This window comes from Anopheles stephensi, chromosome 2 (genome assembly GCF_013141755.1).
Source record: "Anopheles stephensi strain Indian chromosome 2, UCI_ANSTEP_V1.0, whole genome shotgun sequence".
Taxonomy (NCBI): Eukaryota; Metazoa; Arthropoda; class Insecta; order Diptera; family Culicidae; genus Anopheles; species Anopheles stephensi.
Window position 1 is genome coordinate 86,707,173 of NC_050202.1, and position 20,349 is coordinate 86,727,521.

A 20,349-nucleotide genomic window follows, 5' to 3' on the forward strand; every position below is an offset into this window, starting at 1 on the left:
AAAACGAGAGAGAGGGAGAGAGAGAAAGCGAGAATGCGAGTGAGAGCATGCTTGGTGTTGGAGAATAATTTCGCTGGCTAAGACCGTGCCTTTAACAACTGTACAGTAAGGATGTGGAGTGTTTTGTTAATTTTTGTTCATGTAGTAGAAAAAGCTTTTGCTAAAATTATTGTTTTCTAATTTTTACCTTACATTTTAGTTCAAAGAAAAAAACTATTAAACTGACAAAAAATTATACTTCTTTTCAAAAACTACAGTTGCTAGAACACTGCCTAACCAAGCGAAATCTCAGTATCCTTGCATGAAGCGTGTGCGCGCGTGTTGCACCGGAAACTCGATTGAAACACCGCGTGCGAGTGAGAGAAAGAGAGATGTCCAGTGTCCAAAACTGGCCAGTGCGTACGCGTGAGTGTGTGCATGTGTGAGTGAGCATGTGTTTTTTTTGCTGTTGCAAAATTTCAAAACCGTGATTCTCGAATGAGGGGACCTACGAAAGGTGCGTAACGTCCGAAACGCGCGCGCTATCGCAACACGCATCAACGCCGAAACTATTCTACCACCAACACCACCATTTATCCTCCCTCAAAACCAAAACTAACTCACTACGGTGAGAGAGGTCAGTCCGACTGTAAGGATCTTCTATTTCTTTCCTTCCGTTAGAAATCTTTTGCCATGTTTATATACCGTTCACGCTTATATCCTTCCACTCTGGGCTGGCAGCTTCTTGTCGTACCACCCTCACAGATCGCGCCAGGAAACGCACCTTGAGCTGACGCGGTGTGAACGTTTATTGTTTGTTGCTTTTTTCTACTATGGTTTGATGTTTCTGTTGCTTTGTGTTTGTGATTTTGCCGGTAGAAGAACGTGTTTCTCTAGAAAAGTGTCTTAAAAAGAGATGATAATCGGAGGTACTGCCAGTTAACGTTTAGACCGCTAATTTTAATATCGGCAGTTAATTTGATCCTTCAAGCAACATCTGCGAATTTGATTCTTGGTACTGCAAGATCATACTTGATCCGGTGTAGGAAAAAAAATCCTTGTAGCCTACATATAGGACTTATTATTAAGTTGAGCTAGCGTTTAAAACATGCTGTGATTCTTATATCATCGGTCAATTGTTGATCAGGGAGTAATAATTTTATAAAAAAGAAGAGCTCAATAAATCTAACTTTATTGGTATATAAGTTATAATGTTGTTCAGTAATCTAGAAAAATAAGGATCTCTCCTAGAGTGGAACGTTATTCTCTTTTCGTTTTTCGATCTAGTTTCTTAAGAAAACTCCATCAAATAACCTAGAATTTCTTGTAATCTGTTTACCATACATAGGTATGATCTAAAACTTGCGTCCAAATCCAAATCCAAATTGACTATTGTGTCCAAGGACAGTGGTAGTTGTGATAATAAGCCCAGTCCTGCACCGTAGTTCACAAAACACGTCCAAATAACACAACATGCAAGTGCTTTCCGAGCGACAATTCGCAATCCATCTCCCGCGGGTTCGCGCGTGTGTGGTCTACGTCTGGCAATGATAGGTTCCTTGTGCGCGATCCCGCTGGTTTCATTTCGCTTGCAGCACCGAAGGCGAAAAACCTCGCGAACTCTTGGTCGTTTTCGTTTTCCGTGGACGCCATCATTACACGTCCCAGGTCCATTCCCGGCGAGCACTTCACGGTCGGGGGTCAGCATGCGTCCCTGGGCATGTGTGTGTGTAAGACTTACAGTGGTATACAGCAGGGTAGCTCAGAATAAGGTTGACCGGAGAGGTGGAACGATATATCTACCGTCTTGCGGATTTCGCGGTTTCCTTGCTAAATACGTAGAGAAGGGACGGCACGGTCTTAGAAAAAGAAAGTTGATTCGCGAAGTCCGTCCGAAGGGTGACAGCCAGGGTGCGCGATTCGTTACACACATTCATCCACTTACGAGCATACAGACACACGCTCGCCACACACATACGTGCACTGGGATGGTATGAGATGACCAGCGGCGTTTTCCCTGGAACCTTATTCTTCGGTCGCCCCATGACCGGTTGGTCTCATGAGGGTAGCAGGACAGTCTCGCGCGCGGTCTTCGTCGATTGACGTTTTTCCAATACGCACGAGGGATGATGTGCGGGAAGGGAGAGTGGAGAGGAAGAGAACCCGGAGAAGGGACCGGTAAGGGAGGAGTGATTCGCGCATTTTAGATGGCAAGGGAGATGATCACCCTCCAGGCAATAGTGTCGTGCGTTGTTGGACCTGCACATGTCCATCGAAGAATACCTTACGATGTATCCTTAGAGAAATGAGTTTTTGTAGGAAGGGAAGGGAGAGAGCGACGGGAGGGTGACGCGGGCGAGGAGCAAACGGCTGTACGGCGTGTGTCCGTTTTTGCGAGGGAAGAAATCTAATGAGGACGCGGTCGGCAGAGAGAGCGTGGTGTTTGTATTGTCATTTCTCCTGCTCCGTGGACACCGGTCGGCCCGGTTGCGATGGTATTGGTTCGCATTGCATATACGAAAGGATAAAAGGGGGAGGAACACACATACCGAAGCGATGAGAGAACTTCATTCGGGACAGAGCCACAGTCTCTCCGCGATGCCTTTTCTTCTGTGTACGGTGCGCGCTGAAGAGAAGTTGAAATTTGCGAAGGAAACGGAACGACATGGAGCGTGATTATTCATGAGAGGAGTGTGGTTGGGTATCGGTGCTAGGGAGAAAGTAGGGTGGCGGTGGGCATATCGTCCACGCGGATCGGAGATTTATGCATGTGTGTGAGTTTGAGTGCAAGACAAAGGACGACGACGACGACGACGACGATGAGTACGATGCGTCCGGCTGTAGGATGTCTCGAGAATTAAGGATAAACCAGGCGAACGGAGGGTTAGCGAAGGGGGTTGGGACGCGGAGTAACATCCGAGCCAACAGCGTAAACAATCGGACACATACACTGGCACTGGGATGGTTCGCGCGCGCGAAGAAATGACCACTCACACTGAGCGGGATGGTTCGCGAACCGGGCCTCCGAGATGTTTTCCTGCGGAGGGATTTTTGAACGATTTTCTTTCGCTGGCGAGGGCGAAAAGGAATGGGAGAAGAGAGAGGAGGCGAGGGTTTGGAACATTTTCATGCACGTGGAAAGAGGGAGAGGGGGTATTTCGTTGAGTCAACGATTTGCACATTTGACGTAAAGCCAATGGACCTAGCGGAGAGGCTTAGCACGGAGGAGTATCTAAGAAAAATGAGCAGTTGTTATGGTTTTATGGAAGAAAGTTTAAATTTTTGGTATTATTGTTGATAAGTCTTTAAAAATGCATAATGTGTACCTTTGTGGGCCATATTTAAACTTTATATTTAGTTAATTAAAACATGTTTTTAAACATTTGTTTATGCACCAATATTTAGTTCATTAAAACATGTTTTGCAAACATTTGTTTGTGCACCAATATTTAGTTAATTTATAAAAATTAATACAAAATTCACACAATTTTTGTAATAAAAAATATCATAGTTCTTAAGTAACTCAGCCGAATACTTACCTTAATAATCTATAAGACTTGCTTCACTCTACAAAATTAATTCTCCTGGATGCTTGATCTGATATTGAAGAGGATAAAGAAGCGCTGTTTTGTCAATTTCTTCAATAAAGCCCACGGGTGGGATATGCTCTATCCTTTTGCCGTCTGTGTGTCGCCTCCAACAACATCGTTCGTCCATCCGCGCCGAGTCGCGACGACAACGATGAGCCGGGATAAATTGCATCGCCGCCACACACACACACACGGGGAGGAAACACATTCGAGGAAATGACAACTCGAATATGTTTGCACGGGCGAGTCGCACAAGAAGGCATACGCAAATATTCTTGCAAGAGTGTATCCTTTCGGTCACATTTTCGCTGCCTACTGCAACATACTACAGCGTCCCTCGTCGGTGCTCCTACCTACGCGTATGGACTCGCTGTGGCGGACACTTTGCGCGACGATGGACGAGATGCGTAGTACCCTAACAATTTCCTTCCCTTTTGCGGCCCCATTCTGCGTCTTCGTGGCGGGCCAAAACCGCCACCGTCATTTAAATGGAAGCGGGCCAACGTATAACTTTAGCTAATACTCGTACCGATGGCCACCGGGTTAGGAGAGATGAGTTGATTGCGTTCACATACGTACGCACACTGCTAGTGTGTATGTGTGTGCGTGCATGTATCCTTAGCCGCGTACACGCGAAGAAGGGTAAGATTAAAAGGCGACTCGGCCGAACCCGGCACACAAGGAACGTTTCGACGCGGGCGATGTTTTTCGTCGATGCGGTTGAATTCGCACGCACGTATGTAAAGGGGTGAGGAAAGGGTAGAGGGGAGGGGGGGGGGGCAGGGAAAGGGTGAAGAGTGGAAGGTACTTTTGCGCTGGACTTATACAGTACAATATCGTCCTCGGCTTCGACGGATATTGAATGTGGCACATCAGCCGTACCGGACTGGCTGTTGGTGGGTAGAATCGGGATTATAAGGTGAAGCGGATGTCTATCGATGGTCGAGAAAGGATAAGCCGCGAGAGTGACATTTCGGTACGCATTTGCTCGCACACCAAGGCTAATGGTGCTCGTACGGGTCGTAACACGTGCGTTCCGCGTAAAACACCATGCGTCTCCATCGGGTCGGTGGGAAACGTTAACGATTTAATTTCGCTGCCGTTACCCGCCGCTGTGAGCTTTCTTGCTTGATGCGAGTGAAATGAGGAAAAGAAGATTTGTTCCTACCAACACATGCTCGCATGTGTCAGGGACGTCCATTTGTCTTAGCTCTTCTTTCAATTACCACCAGCGCTGACCACGCGATGCCGTCTTTACAAACGCTCTTGGTTCTTTGACACCGATGCGTACGCGAGACAATTTCTCGATGTTCTTCATCATCCTTTCCGTGGGTATGAAAAGATACGCATCTACGCATACACTCTCAATCGCGAACACGCGTGAGATGGGACAAACCTTTGTCCCTCGGGTAAAATCTTGTGTCGATGTGAGGGATTTGCTTGGTCACTCATGATGTTTTTTTATGTTTTGTAAATGGAGCATCCTTGCAAGGGTTTGTAGTTCCGGGAGTTTCACCATGGTCGATCGATGCCGGCTTCTTGAGGTGGAAAATATACGTGAAGGAAAACTCGCGCACATGCACGCTACCAGAAGCTGTTTTTTATCGAACGTGTAAAAGTTTTTTTATTTAGTTATATGTGACTGTCCGGGGATGTTTTTTTTAAATTTGATGTGTATGTTGGCCTAAGTCTCCTTGCTCTTTGTTTTCTTGTTTATTATTATGGGAAAACACTTTTTTTATTTTCCAAATAAGTAAAAAGTATTAGATTCAGTTTATTGCACAATATTTATGCTCTCAAATTTCTTAATTTATAAAATGTAATCAAAATTTTTAATATAAAAGAATATCATAAAATATTAAAATACGTTTAGTGAAAGTTTCAAAACTTCTTGCTTTACAACGCATACACATGCACACGCACCGCCACCGCTTCATATTTACCAGCGTTCTTTATGCGCGAGCTCATATACACATACGTGCAAGAATTCATACGGCCACCGTTCGGACATCAGCATTTCCTAAGACTTTCCATCTCCGGGAAAATGCTGCTTGCCCCCGATAGCGAAAGAAATGGGCACACATTCAGAGTGGGAGAGAACGCTCGCCTCATCTCCCGGAACACTGTGTGTGGACAGCGGCTATGTACAGCAGCAGGCCAAGACACCCGAGTCACGTTGAATTTCAGTCCAGTTTTTCTTTGCTTGCCGTCTGTCTCGCTCCCACCGCCACAAGACACGCACGTGCTCTCTCGGTCGACACGTGTATTTTCTTTCGCTCTTGCTCACTCGAATGCTCTCTCCCTTTCTAACTCCCTTCCCCATCACCCCCCGTACTGGTCACTTCTTCCAAACGGTGACTAATACAGCGAAAAGATTTTCCCGTGCGTGGTGAGGAAAATTGGACGCTTTGCTAACACCGCGACTTTTTCCTTGTCTTTCTCTCTCGCTCTCGCATTCCCGCACTATCTTTCTCACCCTATCACACACACTGAGAGTATCGCACCTATATAAATACAAACGAAAACGCCGTCCCGTCCATATCAGCTGACCATTGGCGTTTTCACTCTGGCTCGTGCGCCGGCCATTCGGTTTGTCCTGTTTCCTTTATTGTGTACTGACCGGTTGGGTTGGGTGGTGTTTTTCCGTTTTTGCCGGACGACGACGATGACGACGACGACGACTACGAAGGATGCCTTTTGCCCGGTATCCTTACCAGACTCACTTAGCAACGGTGTGCGGGTCGGCCGGGGGGTAGATGGGAGTTGAAACGGGGATGCTTCATTTTCTCAAATGTTGAGAGTTTTTGGGGGAGCTTGTTTTGTGATGAGGGAGTGAGTCAAAGGTTGGGCAGGAGGGAAAGGATATCGGGCACACGAAACACAAACTGACCAGTGAGTAAAGCTAAGAAAATGTATTTTGCTAGTGTAGTTGTAACCGTGCCTGTGCTGTGCTCTGGAGCTTCAAGGGCTGCGAGCAGTTGTACGGAGGGTACTGGTCAGCCTGTACGTTTGCCTATGTGCGGATGTTGGGGTTCCGTCGTCGCTTGATTGGCGAAATGCTGCGATGCGCCCTCCCGGAGTGTATGTGTGGGCGAATTTAAGCGGACCGGAGGTCACGATTGCCGGCGAAGGACGGGCAAATGGTGGGCTTTAGAGAATGAGAACTCGCCTCTCGCACTACCTACCTAGGATAGGATGTGTGTAGTGTCCATCTCGGGCACGACTTCTTCGTCCCCGCTGTGTGTGTGTATGTGTGGATTGGAAACACACGACCGTGGAGTCCGTTTTTCGATCGACGTTAGGCGCTTAGCGCTAAGGGGATGGAGACAAAAAAAGCGTTGGGATGTCCATTTTCGGGGGCTGGGATGTCGATGTCGTTTTGCGAACGGACTCTGAATATGGAAGTGGACGGGAGCTGAGGAGGCTAGTGTTGGGTTTTGAGAAATTGTGTGCTCTCGTGGCTGACGCTAAGTAACGCTAGCAGCAATGCAAGAACCGTACGACGCGGCAGGTGCTTCAGCTATTTTCTATACCAAGAGCACAGAGTGTCCTCCGTCCAGTGGCTATCGTACTGAGGTGGTGGTTTTTTTTGTGAACTGAGCGCAAAAAGGAAGACGAGTTCGGCGTGGCGAGAGCAGGAGCGAAAGAGTGAGATTGCGCGAAAATTTCCACACGTTTCGCCTGAAAGGTGAACTACCCGTGCTGCGTAGAAAAGAGATGGGCGGAGAAAAACGGAACCTTTTCTTGGCGACTGTCTAACACGGTCAGGCACTGGGCTTGAATGTCCCTGCAGGACATTCATATCCTACCTCCGCATCCCCCCATTCATTGCTCCACAGACCTCGCGTCGGTGCTTGGAGAGGATACCGAGATTATAGATTTTCGAAATACCATCTCCCGCAACGGGCACCAAGGACAACCGGGGCCCGGCAAACTCATTTTAAATATTGCGTTTCGTCCTCGTTGCACACGTCCTCGTGTGTGTGTGTGTATTGGACGGTAGTGGGCAGTACGTCGCGGCATGCGTACGTGGGTACGAGGTATGTGTACCGAAATGGATCTCAATCTTGACCGAGTGGAAGGAGACGAAGAAACTCGTGACTTGATGTTGCGAGCCTGGGCCTCTTATACTGACCAAGTTGACCGTCCGGTTGGGTGGTTTTCTCGTTGCCAACCTTTTGCCGTCACATGGGGGAGATAGGTGGTGGGGATCTTTTTTTTTCTACCCTTCTTTCTCTCGCTCTCTCTCGCTCTTTTCCAGAAATCCCGAGACACACTTACCCAAAAGCCCTAAACACACGAGCCGAGCTTATTTACCATCTTTTTAACCCACTCGCTTTCCTTTTGCATTTTACTCCTCGTACGGTGCGGGACTGCTGGAGGTTAGTTTTCAGTTTCCCGATGGTGTACATAGATATTGCGCGATACCCGTCATGCGTGTGCGACCGGGTGCGTACCGGGGTCTTTCTAACGGACGCACTCTTTTCTGCGTGTGCGTTTCGTTTTGTTTGCTGGTGATGGAGATGGAGTTGAATGTTGCTACGGGTAACCGGGTGTACCGTCTTGCAGATTTTCTTCCAAAACAACGGGGCCATCCTACCGGGGCTCCTTCCACACAATCCGGTCGCTCGGTCCGGGAGAGCCAGTGCCTTGCGGATGCATTTTAGGGGCGATATGTGAGATGCGTATGAGGATATTTCATCGACTTCCGGACTCCCGGGTTCGTACCTTCACGTCGTCGTTGGGTTAAGGCTCTAAAGCCTGCTTTGTCTTCAGTGGTGCATGGGCAGCTCCATTCGGTAGAAGAGCCAGGATTTGCAAGTACGACTACGCCGACCAAGATGATATTCTGAGCCCAACCCTATTCTTCTCGTGGGATGGGGGACGTTATCCTCGGGACCGCTGGACAGAACGTCGTCGAATCTTTCGGTTACAGCTTGGAGGATTTATGTTTTCGATCCGTTCGGTCCAGTCCAGTGGTTATCATTTCCGGCTTACGGACTTCGCCACTGCACGGTGGATTTGGGTTGTGCATCGCAACGACGGCATGCAGACTTTCTACGTGTGGCAACCGAGTAAAATCCTTTTTGCATTATTTGAATGAATCGATAATATCTCAAGAGATAGTGATTGGTTGATTGGGCTAAAGGCAATGGTCTTTGAAAATTTAGTATCTCTTGGAAACTAATTTTGAAGAATTTTTGAAGAAAACATTAGACACTGTTTGGATTTTTGTTGTAGTCAATAATTATGTGGTAATTAATTATAACACCTTTATCGTGCCAATTTGATGTTGCGAAAACCCACAACAAGAATACCTATTTTGTCGTGTGGCTTATCCCACAAGAGCCCACGGTTCCTCGCTTGCTGAACTACCCAAATCACCGTTTCAGCTTCCGCTTCTTTTGTGGAGCGTACGTAGGCGATATCCGGTCAGGACAGTGCGGGTGTTGGTTTCATCTTTTGCATTCTGGCAAAAGAACGTCCAGCACCAGCGAGTACCCATTCATCTTGGATCGATGTAGCTCCGGCTCCGGGATGGGAGTTTAGCTCGCCGGAGTCAGGCAGGAGTGGTCGAACAAAAAACTAAGAACATGTACATCAACCATCCGTACCCATCGACGTCGTCATCGTCGCTTGAGGAAGATGTGTTCGTCGAATTCTCGTCCCGCTCGAGAAGGATATTAGCATACATCGTCCAGTTCGGACAGTGGCGTTGGACCAACTCCGAACGGTTTGGTAAAGAAGTTTGGTCGGGGCGGGACGGGAACGGTCAGCTGGAAGTGGAAGGATTGTAAGGATATGGACATCCCGTTGCTAGGCAAGTAGGTTCAATATATACATACAGCGAGTGTACACACATGCACGCACGGACTAGACTCACTCTGCATATCGCCACCAGAAGGGGTGTGCCGAGACGACGACGCTGAGCATCTTTTCTTTCGCAGCCTTCGAACGATGCGCCGGTCAGCGAGGAACCAAGCAACCCGCTCGACCACACATTCGCTTTATGTATGGTGCTTTCTTTGCTGCATTTAATCCTCCTCGGCCACCTTCTCAATCGCTCGCTCGGTGTGCAGAAAAACCGTCCCATTCTGTTCCTCGCTCTGTCTTTGCTCCGTCTCATTCGAACGCTGTTTGTGTACCGCTGGCAGGACGACGACGCAAGCATTTGCAGTTAGATTTGACTTGAGTCGAGAAGGTTTTGGCTCATTTTTTTTTACTGTGTGTATGCCCACCGCCGTCCTGCCGCGGCCAATGTGTGTGCAAGAATTTCTCACATACTTGTGCAAATAAATTTCCTTTCACTGCAGCATCCTAGCAGCGGCTGGTCCGATATAGGGGCAGCCATAGCACGAGCCTACCTGACACCTTCCTCGGGTGTTTCTGTGTTGTACGTTGCCAAACAAATGAGTTTCGAATATATTACGGAACGGGGATTTTATGCAACGGACTGTGTATGTGTGTGAGTGCGGTTTGTCTAAGCCGGGGATTCGGGATGGCGATTTTTTCTCCCTGCGTTTGTGTTGTGCTTGACAGTGTTTCGCACGAAGAAAGGAGCTTAGAAAGAGGGTTTTTGGTCAGTCACAAGGACGAGGAAGAAGATAACGCGCATCATTCGTACGTTACCAAGGATACATTATGTTGAGAAATTGGCAGTTTTCCTTCCAGAAATTCGGACGCCCGAGATTGGTACAATTTTGCGGATGAATGTACTTGGACTTCTTCAGGACTTATCAATACACTCTTCAAGAGACAATTAATACTTACAATTTTGTATCGTGTTTCAAATTATTTTAATTAAATTTATTTATTTTTTTCAAAAATTGTATTGTTGTATATTTTCTACAGATATTTTTGCATCGAATTAATCTTCCTCTCAACCAGCCTCCCGCTAGGGACAACTCCTAAACGAGGGGACCGTATGTAGTCGCTTTTGTGAAACCCCAAAACATTAAAAGGACAGGACGAAAGGTCACCATTTGCAGGACGTACGCTTTATTAAACCTTCACGCGCTACGGTGACAAATGGGATTAAATTCGCGTATGAGGATAGTACGTAGACGGAGGGCGAAAATGTGTGCCGATTCGCCCGTGCCCATGCCATTGCCAGGAGATTTTTCTCGAGTTAGATTAAAGATCCAATTCCCCTGATGCTGGAAGAAAATCTACGGACTGGACGTACGTTTTCCGAAGGAGATCGTAATGTTCAGCGAGCGCGAGCGCGTGTGTGGGGTTAATTTTCGATTTTCCGCGCCCTGTGATGGTACAAAAAGGTAGCCGTAAATCGATGCTGGAGAGAAAGCAAAAAAAAAATCGTATTATCGTATCGCGTGAGGATGGGAAACCGTGGCAAAATCACCAAGCTGAGGCCCATTCATACAGGAGACCGGACAGGATGCATTGGAAAGTTTACCGAACGGGGAACAGAGAAAGCAGATAGAAGAAAAGCTGGACAAACATGACAGAATTCTGTCCAGCAGCGGCGGATGGGTTTGCGTTTGTGTGTATGATGCTGTACGTGCTGTACGAGTGTGAGTGTGTGGCGATGGGCTTTCGCCGTGTTTCGCGCTAGGGTTGCTTTTTCTTTCCCTTTTATCCCACACGTACACACACACCCACACAGGCAAACGACCGCGAGTTTTGGCGCGCCCGCATCCACGGTACATTTTAAGGATGTCATCTTTCGTCCTTTCTTTGAACGGTCAGCGGTTCGATGTTTAACCCTCCTTTGTGTTTTCTTCAGCGCCACTTACATGTGGATGCGATGTGTTTGCGACAAGGGATGAAAAATAAACCACAATCACACACACACACACACGGACACATTCTGGAGGGAAGGATTCGCGAACCGAAGAGTCCTTCTGAGACCGTGGCCGGGTGCAGTGATTAAGGAACGAACGCGACCGTAAGCGGAGATGAAGATAAGGCGAAGAAAAATGGTTGATGGCCAGGTATAGATGGGTTGGAGGATTACAAACAAAAACGAGGACGAAACTGGCTACGTTTCAGCTCACGGATCACACACACCCACACACAAACACACACAGAGTAGAGGCAAAGCGTTAAGTAGACGATGGAACGACGGTGGTGGGCGGATGGATGGAAAATTTTTCGCGACAGGCAATCCCGGAGCACCGGCAGCGTGTCCTTTTTCTCCTTCCTTTTCATTGCTGCTTCCTGGAAGCGGCCCGTTTGCTTTATTCCTTATGCCCCGTCAATTGCGCGTGTGTCTGGTGAGGTGATTTTTTTTTGTTGCGGCCTACAGGCAAAAGACCGTTCCTGGCCAACGCACTCTCACTCATTTGGCAAGATGTGACCGGAGTTGCGAAGGTTTTCGTGGTAAGGGATTTTGAGACAGCGGACAGGCTTACTTTTCGGGGTTGATTGTTGTGTGGAAAACATTTCGCTTCGTCCCACTCCTTATGTTTGATATTCTAGCTCGCACCCGACTCTGGGCAGTGCTGATGTTGAAGGCGAAATACTTCAACTCGTAGAATCGCGGAAGGATTCCGGAGGGTTTTTTTCCCTTCATCTCTCCAGTTGACAGTAAACTCGAGGCGACACTCACGCGCGTATTTCATAATAAGGGACAGCTTACAGCTCAAGGGGTGGTCGTTGGACTTATGGAGAGTGAAAAAAAAACTAGTGTCTGCAGGATTTTGCCAAAAAATATTCGCCAACTGACTTGGCGGCTGCGTTGCAGTTTATGAGTTTTCGTCCCTCGGGGTAGGAAGGAGATCCGTCTGAAAGGGAAAAAACAGGGGGGAAAATTCAAACTTTTTGTAAGGTTCTGTGTGTTTGCAGCTGAGCATATGATGCAAAAGGAATCCTCGCGCGGAACGTGGGGTCTTTTAATTCGAGAAAATACGAGAAGAAGTTCCGATGTACTGCATGAGGTTTTCCGCTCGCCAAAAAGGAATCCATTTATACATGGAAGCGAGCAAGCGTTTTCATTGGCCGACGGTGTTTGTTGGCCAGTGTGTGACCATCTTCGCCGAAATTTTTGACAGGCCGAAAAACAATCTTCGCTCCAGTTGCGAAGATTACGGGTAGAAATGGTTGGATGACTGCAATGGAAAGCGAACATATAAAAAGAGAGCGAAAAAAACAAAATTCCAATACATTCGTATTCCATCGAGTCGAGCCCTCATTTAAAGGACACCGTGGAGACCAAGAGAAAGGAAAAAGATGAGGAAATGGACAGCACGCCAAACAAAATCTATACGGAAAAGAAACGTTTCATCCCATGCACCACGAACGGACAACTCACGCGGACGTTTACTGTCACGTTCGAGTTTCCTTTTTCGGGCTCCCTACCCAACGTTGGCTGTTTGAGGGCAACTCCCTCCTATCTTTTTTTACTGACCGACGAAAAGACGATGGATAGTAGTTTTTTTTTTCAACATACTTATGTTGGTACCAGTCGATGTTTGTCCTTCCGCGATAAGGTTCTCTCCTAATGTCCGAACGTTGGATTTGGGTGTGCGTATGGGCGTATAAGACATTGGAATATTGATGATTTTTCTTTTGGAGTGGTGTGTAGAATTTCCCCAATTTATTGATGGAGGAGAAACAGTGGAAAGTCCGTAGTGCGCACTACTTCTGACCATCCCAACCAAAATCATGCCCTATTCGATTGAGTTTAGAACTTGATCTTGATTTACTACTCGAGTACAGAGTAGCAGAGTAGCAGAGTAGCAGTTCGTCGTGACTAAGGAAATGTCATCCATCATTGTTTTGTTTTATCAAGATTGAGCAGAATTGGAGGTTAATACGTTTTAAGTTCGAAATCTGCTCCAAAAATTATGGAAAGATTTTGGGCAAAAAAATGACGTTGCGAACAAAAACAACAACTTATGGACAACTTATAGTGATCGCCAATATCACATTGGTTCGAGAGAACCTGTAAACAAGAAAAGAGCTCAGCAACTAGTTATTACGTGGTTCATAAAAGGAGAAGAATCAAAGTCTAGACAACTGGAATCTTGATTACGGGAGAGAACCTATTAATTAGTATTGTGTCACATCGAAAGGATGGGATATCATCCAGCTGAGATTCCAGTCTCTTATTCGATATCTGGACTATTTTTGTGTATAAAAGGATCAAGCAGTATTATGGTTATTGATAAGAATTACCTTCCGATTTTAAGGCGTCTTAAGCTTGATGTAACTAAGAACAAGCAAAATTTCAAATTCGTTTTATTAAAATTCAAAGCCAAATCCTGACGAGTGTAAAAGCGGCATCGTGTCATTTTTGCATGATACATCTGCATCTTCATTTCGTCGCTTCCGGCAGGTAAATGTTTACGAACACTCGAGGGATGTGCAACCCTCCCGATATTCCCTTGCACCATCGGTCACCATTTTTCGGTGAAGAATTTCGGGAAAATGTGCATCGTCAGCGCGAGTAAACCGCGGCGCGTCGTAGGCCAGAGCAGCGATCCAAGTTTTGCGTTGCGTCCCGTTCTCGCTTCCGCCACAGGAGCGGCAGTTTTGGGTGTTCCGTTTTTCGTACGTGATGTTTCGAAGGTCGGCGGGGGTTCCACGTTCCACGAAGCTACCTCCGTCCGTCCCGTGCGCGATTAGCTGAGGGTTTTCTTAGGACTCCTCGATGTTTCCCGGTCCCGGCGCGGGTGTTAATAGGCCGTGAGTCTGCGAAAATTTTGGCCCATTCCTCTTGAGCCTGTCCTTCGGCCTTGCCCTCGGGGCAGAAATGGGAAGGCTGCGAGTCGAACCATTATCCTGTTTAGTTGCCTGTGCGCTTGCACTGCCAAAATACCACCGTTCGGTACCCCGTGCATAACCTTACCTGGCAGCGGTCGTCTCCCGGTGCGAGGGACGTGACATTGCTTTTGCTCACGGGTGGTGGTGTTGGTGGGCCATAAAAATGCATTGCACCATTGCACCGCGGGATCACCGAAGGTGTTATGTTGGTGTGAGCGAGTCATAAGAGCTGGAGGATGGAAAGAGAGACATGGAAAAAAGCGCTTCTACCTACGGGCAAACTTCTGAGAATTGCATTCCAGGCCGCCAAAATCGCTTTCGTCGCATGTTTTTGCGCCGTCGTCTTGTGCCCGAATATCCCCCGGGGTGGTGGTGCTGAACTCGAGGCCAGTCCCTTTGGTGGGCAATTGGCTGAGCCTCTCGGGGGAAAAGCAACAACAAAAAAAAAAAAGGATCGATACGCGACCAATAGGCGTCCCTTTTTATGGTCTTCCTGTGGCATCCCGCGCTTGAAAGGCTTCGATTTGCCGGGATACGGGATAGTGAACCACGAAGGGACCTACCGTACCTATTATGGCACAGAAACTCGAAACCATCCCTCGCTGTTTCTTACTCCGTGTGTGTGCGTGGTGTCTCTCTCCCGCCGCGGTTCCAGCGGTCCCGGGACACCTCAGGGTTGGTGCAGTATAATTTTAGCGATATTTCACGCACCCATTGCAGCGAATGCGCGGCTTGTTCCTCCTTTGGAGAAACCCACACACATACCGTCCTTTTTTCGGATTCTCTTCGATGTCCTTTTCCGAAGAGCGCGTTTGCCTTCCGGTTGTACGGGACGGCAATCGCGCTGCTATCTTTTCATTTACCTGAGGACACAGAGGAAGCGAAAGGTTTTCGCAATTGAACCTGCGGCAGCCCTGCCGAGAAGGATCCAGTTAAGTGGTGAAACAGTTTTCTAAAACTGGTACTGCATAGGGGGTGTTCGAGGAAGAGCCAGAATGAACGAACAACGGACCGAAAATGCATGGAGTTGTGTCTGAAAGTCCGCGCCTAAATCTTGATGCGCTTATAGCTTGCAGCGGAAAAAGATTTTTTTTTCTTGAGCTTTTGACGATTATGTATTGTTTTTGTTTGGTATGCGAGTTCAACCTCCTACGGTCTACGTGCGGTGATGTTTGCTTTCTCCAATAATTAGCTTTTCGTCCTTGTTGCTTGGTGGTGGTAGTGTTAGAGGTTTTATGGGAGAGATCCTTGAAGTTTGGGCCGATAATCTGATGGAAGTGATGCGCTTTGTGGAAAAGCGTAAAAAATGTTTTTTCTGACGAGGAGTATTGCTCGTTTTCAATTGTAGTGTAAGATAATAATCTTTATGCTCAAGATTTTTGCCGACTGCAGATCTTTGAAACTGTTTCATGCATAATATATTACCATCTTTATCGGAATACCAATCGTTCAGAGCTCAGTGTAAGTTTGATCTATCTAGATGGACTATTGAATTGTATTCACAAACAGCTCGAGGTTTCAAAGGCAGGTCCTCCAATAATCTTGATTTGTTTAAAGAAAAATGAAATCATTCGGATATCTACAAAACCGCAGCTATGTGTTGGGTTTGCACGGAGGTCCAGGATTAGAAAAAGATATCCTTGGAATCGATTAATTGTGTGTGACACCTTGGCGTCAGTTGTCCAACGATTTTATATGTCCTTAGTTACCTCTTGGGGCTGTTAAGTAACCGTGGCGCTAATTTTTGAATTCCGTTCGTACTATCTTCTCGTTCTCAGGACTTGACTATTAGGCTACGGGTAAAATCAAGTCACGAAAATCAAAGTCTCCCAAAGTTGTATAGACAAAGTGAAAAAGTAACTTCTTGTCCATTTTGATTCTAGATAGGGCCGTCTCTGCTACACCCCTAGACTTGAAGAATGTTGCTGATCACGTGATGAGAGCGATACCAAACGACCTGGTCCTTAGAGCTGGTCTATTCCAAAAGAAGATTGATTGATGGATGAGGACATTTCTGGAATAGATCAAGTTACAGAGGAATTTTTATATGGGTTAATTGTTTCCTACAAAACTTTTTGTTGAAGTTCTAGTCAAACCGGTGGTCGTCATGTTGTCATCATTAAAAAATCGTTCAATTGGATCAATATCCCGATGTCGCATTTTCACGTGCGTCTAATCAAACGCGCTTTTTAAACGATCGGTTCTAAACAACTAATGCCACCGCGCGCTAATGATTCTCCATCGCCCACTCACTAACTCTCTTTCTCTCTCTCTCTCTTCGGTCAGTGGCCCCTAGCGGAAGCCAGGCCCCCGATGTCAGTTTTTCCGACTTTTCTGGTAGGATAATTGACGCGAATAGTCAGGAGATTAAGCGGCTTCGATTATTTGCAATTAGTCAATTATGAGCCCGCCGGTTTGTATGAGACGCCCTTCGCACACCGCATGGGGTGCCAGGGCATTGATCAAGCAAATGTCCTTTTAATCAAAAAATTCTCTGTTGCTGGCTGCTCGTGTCGGTGTTTATAAAGACGGGGAAAAAAATCCCATCATCCTGTTTCTGTTTGGCTCGTTGGGCAGGAAAAAAGTGAGCTAAACCATCCACACGCACACATGTGCAGTTATGGGGCAGGATAGAGCAACAGCAAAACAAAAAAATCATTCTACTGCTGCCGTTTTATTTGTATGCTGCAGTTTTTGGTGCAAATGATGAGTAAAGGAAGGACAATAGAACAACATCAAACTTGTCCCTCTTACTCACACACTTTCTGCGTCCTTCCACCCTTCTCAAAGCTCCCGAAGTAAACCCATTACGCGCTCGCTCTTTGTTGTAGCGTCGATCAAACTGTTCCGTTTTCGGATCCTTTTTGTAGTTGTTGTTGCCCGTGTGCCTGTGTTAGTGTTTCTTTCAGATGCACTCGCACACACACACACCGCAAACATATTCATTTTTGAATGCGTTTTCAATCTCCTCTTTTTTGCAGCCATCTTTTCCAACCAACTGCAACAGTTACGGCGACATCGATGGCCGATCGAGAGTGAGTGGTGGGCCGTTGGGTCGGGACTGAGCGGGGCGAAAAAAAGAAATCCTTTTTGCCGCTTTCTGTCATAATTAGCACTCCCTCGGCGACGCTCGGGACGTGCATCTGTCATGTCAGCTTGATGCGACGGGGAAAAAGAAAGTGGGAACGGAGTAGGGTTAGAACGATGGCCGATGGGCACTGATGCATAGGCCGGATCGGTGGCCCGCCGTTTGTTCCAGCAGTGTATCTCGTTTTGCAACACTCACAAACACTTCTAAACACACGCCAGCACGTATCAATCGGACCGTATTAGCAAATGCGTTTTAGGCCAGCGGAAATGCATCCCGATTGCAACAGGCTGCTGGTCTCGGCGATTTCGAGATGGATAAAAATGGTCAGATAATATGGCCAGCCAGGACACTGACAGACACTAACGTGACTTAATTAAATGATTCGATTTCGCTGCTTTTGGAAAAGCAGCATTTCGCTGCGTGTGCGTTTTTTGAGGGTTCTTTTGGGAGTTTCAGTCCCTTTTTGGATTTTGTTTTTTGGGAGAACTAGTCTAATATTTTTTCAAACCCGTTCTTAACTACTTCTTTTATGACATAAAAGAGAGATTATTTTTTCTTTAGACTTTAAACGCTTCGAAATGTTTTTTTTTTTGCGGAAGTCATCAAGTGTATCCTGGACAAAAACACTTTTTAACAGCTCTAGCCTCAATTAACGATCCAAACAGGCGATTAATTATGTTGCTACGAAACGCTGTTGTACGATGCAATACCATTAGCCTGCCGTCAAGCGTCTTGAGTCGAATTGTTATTTTCTTCCAGACACTCCTGGCATGTCTGGCGGCTGCCACTTGTTGCGTTCTGTTTTCGGCTGAAGCGAGCGAGTCGTAAACGAGGGAGTCGATTCCCGGCGTCTTGGAATGTTGATACAGCATAAATTTTTATTATTATGTTCCATCTCACCCACCTCGAGCTCCCCATTGATGTCCCGTTCCCTTGTTCGGCTTCAATGTCTTCCGGAGCACGTGCTTAGGCGAGGAGAAGCGATGTTCTTTTATGTTGCATTTGATTGAGTATGTGTGTTTGTGGAAGAGTGTGAGAAGAGGAACTTCTGGAGTTTCTTTGTAAGCGTGTCGGGTAGTCGTTTGTTTGTGTGTTTATTTAGAGTTCACTAGGGAGCAGAGGGAGTTTTACTACCTTAATCAAATCAAATCAATTAAAGGATCTTTTTGGGTTTAGATACTAAGCGATTCTGGACATCAGTTTGCCCAAGTTCTTCTATTTTGGTTTCCGGTTCTAAATAGTTTTGGAAGGTTGTTGTTCGCCACTTCCTTTTGTGGTCCTATTCACATCCGGTTACGCTCGGCATTCAGCAAGGATCCAAACCAATACCATGATTGATCAAACGTGAGGCAAGAATCGGTCCAAGGAGAGAAGACTTGGCGAAATGGGTATAAAAATAACCACAAAAACAACTGGAACGAACTTCCGGTTTTACGGATTCCGTTGACATTGACCGGTAGCCGGCGGTCTGTGTGTGTGTGTGTGTGTGTGTGTGTGTGTTGGTGTTGGCCAATGAAACTGTCTTAAGTTTTACGGCCCTACTATGCCATCCCACTCCCAAGGCTCCATATTCACTGCCACAGCTTTACGAGAATATTTTTATTTGTTTATTCATCTTACGCCTCGGCTGAGCTGGTACGGGAGCTACCCTTGCACAGCCTCCCCCTCCTCACCTTGGGGAAATACCCTGGTAGAAGGTCCTCGTGAGGCTGGGCCGGTTCTTGGCATTGTGTGTTCCATTTCTTATGCTGTTACTTCGTCTTAGTCATCTTCCCGGCGCGGGAGATCCATTCATCTTGGTTTGGCTCTTTTCTTATCCTGTTTGATTGTAACCCAGACGTCTTGTAGGTGTTTGTATGCGTGTGTGTTTGTGTGTGTCTTTATGAACGTTTTTATTCGCTTCTTTCCCGCAACGGCATATCGTCTTCACCCTGAAACGACTCTTTTATTGAGCTGTTTTACTCTTTTCGGATTTTTCTACCAGTAGGAGTGGATGCCGGAGGTGATGGAGAGGGGGTGGGAGTGAGTTGTGTTTTATTTTATGTCTCCTTTTCACACTCCCTGGCTAGCTTCTCTGCTCTCTCTCGCTCTGTATCTCTCGGTTGCTTTATCGCCCCTACTCCATCCCAGGGTGAGTGGTTTGCCTTTTATTTTTGCCAACTTCCGTGCGCCCGTGCTTGCTGAGGGTTCTGCTCCCTGTTCCTGCTTCGTTCCGATGTTGCTTTTATTATTATGTTATTATAGAGTTTATTTGCAAAGATTGGGCCCTCCCCGGGTTTCCTTTTCCGTCTGGCTCGCTTTCTTAGGCGGATGCCTCCGAACTTCAAGACGTTGGCTCTGTGTGTGTGTGTGTGTGTTGGTTGGTTCGGCTTACAGCATCCGCAACAGGAAAGCATTTAGGGTAGGTCAGTTTCTTAAATACATGCTCTATGTATATTATAAACATACACACAGAAACCTTCCTACCAGAACCCTGAACGGTAGCAGACAGCAAGTGAGGTGGAAGACTTGAGGACTCCTTTTTGTATGTGGAGCGAGTGGCTTCTTTTGTACCGTGTTTCTTCGCCCCCTCTCCAGTCGTTCGTTCGCAGTCAATTTCTTATGCTCGTAAAGCACCGAACCAGTGCTGGGAAGGTGGAGAAAACGAAGTTTCAGCTCCATTCTTAAACGCTGAGCCGATGAGGATATGAAATGGGAAGATGTTGCTCCGGTTTCGAGCGTAATGGCGCAACGAGGACGCAAACGGAGGAAACTGTGCAGGTGGTTTGTGTGGCGGCAATTTCTTTTCTTTTATCACCATCCGTCCAAGGGCAGCAAGCCGGGAGATAAGACGCCGTCGCTTTGGCAAAACAGTTCTGTCTGCACTACCGGTCCCGTCAGCCCCGTTGCTTGGTAATTCGCAGGAAAAGAAGTTTCTTGTGCGCTCTCTCACTGGGTGCAGTGGCTAAGAAGCTAAGATTT

The 20,349-nt window shown here is 46.9% G+C and overlaps 1 protein-coding gene and 1 long non-coding RNA gene across 2 annotated transcripts in view; one reads left to right on the forward strand and one right to left on the reverse strand.

Annotated features, from left to right (window-relative positions):
- Nucleotides 1-20,349, forward strand: part of LOC118504989 (coiled-coil domain-containing protein lobo) — a 150,592-nt gene that overhangs the window by 19,511 nt on the left and 110,732 nt on the right. The window lies entirely within an intron of this gene.
- LOC118505019 lies at nt 10,546-11,276 on the reverse strand. The gene is made up of 2 exons (XR_004905381.1): nt 10,987-11,276; nt 10,546-10,828 (listed from the first exon to the last, which is right to left on the reverse strand). It is a non-coding gene; the product is annotated as an uncharacterized LOC118505019 (long non-coding RNA).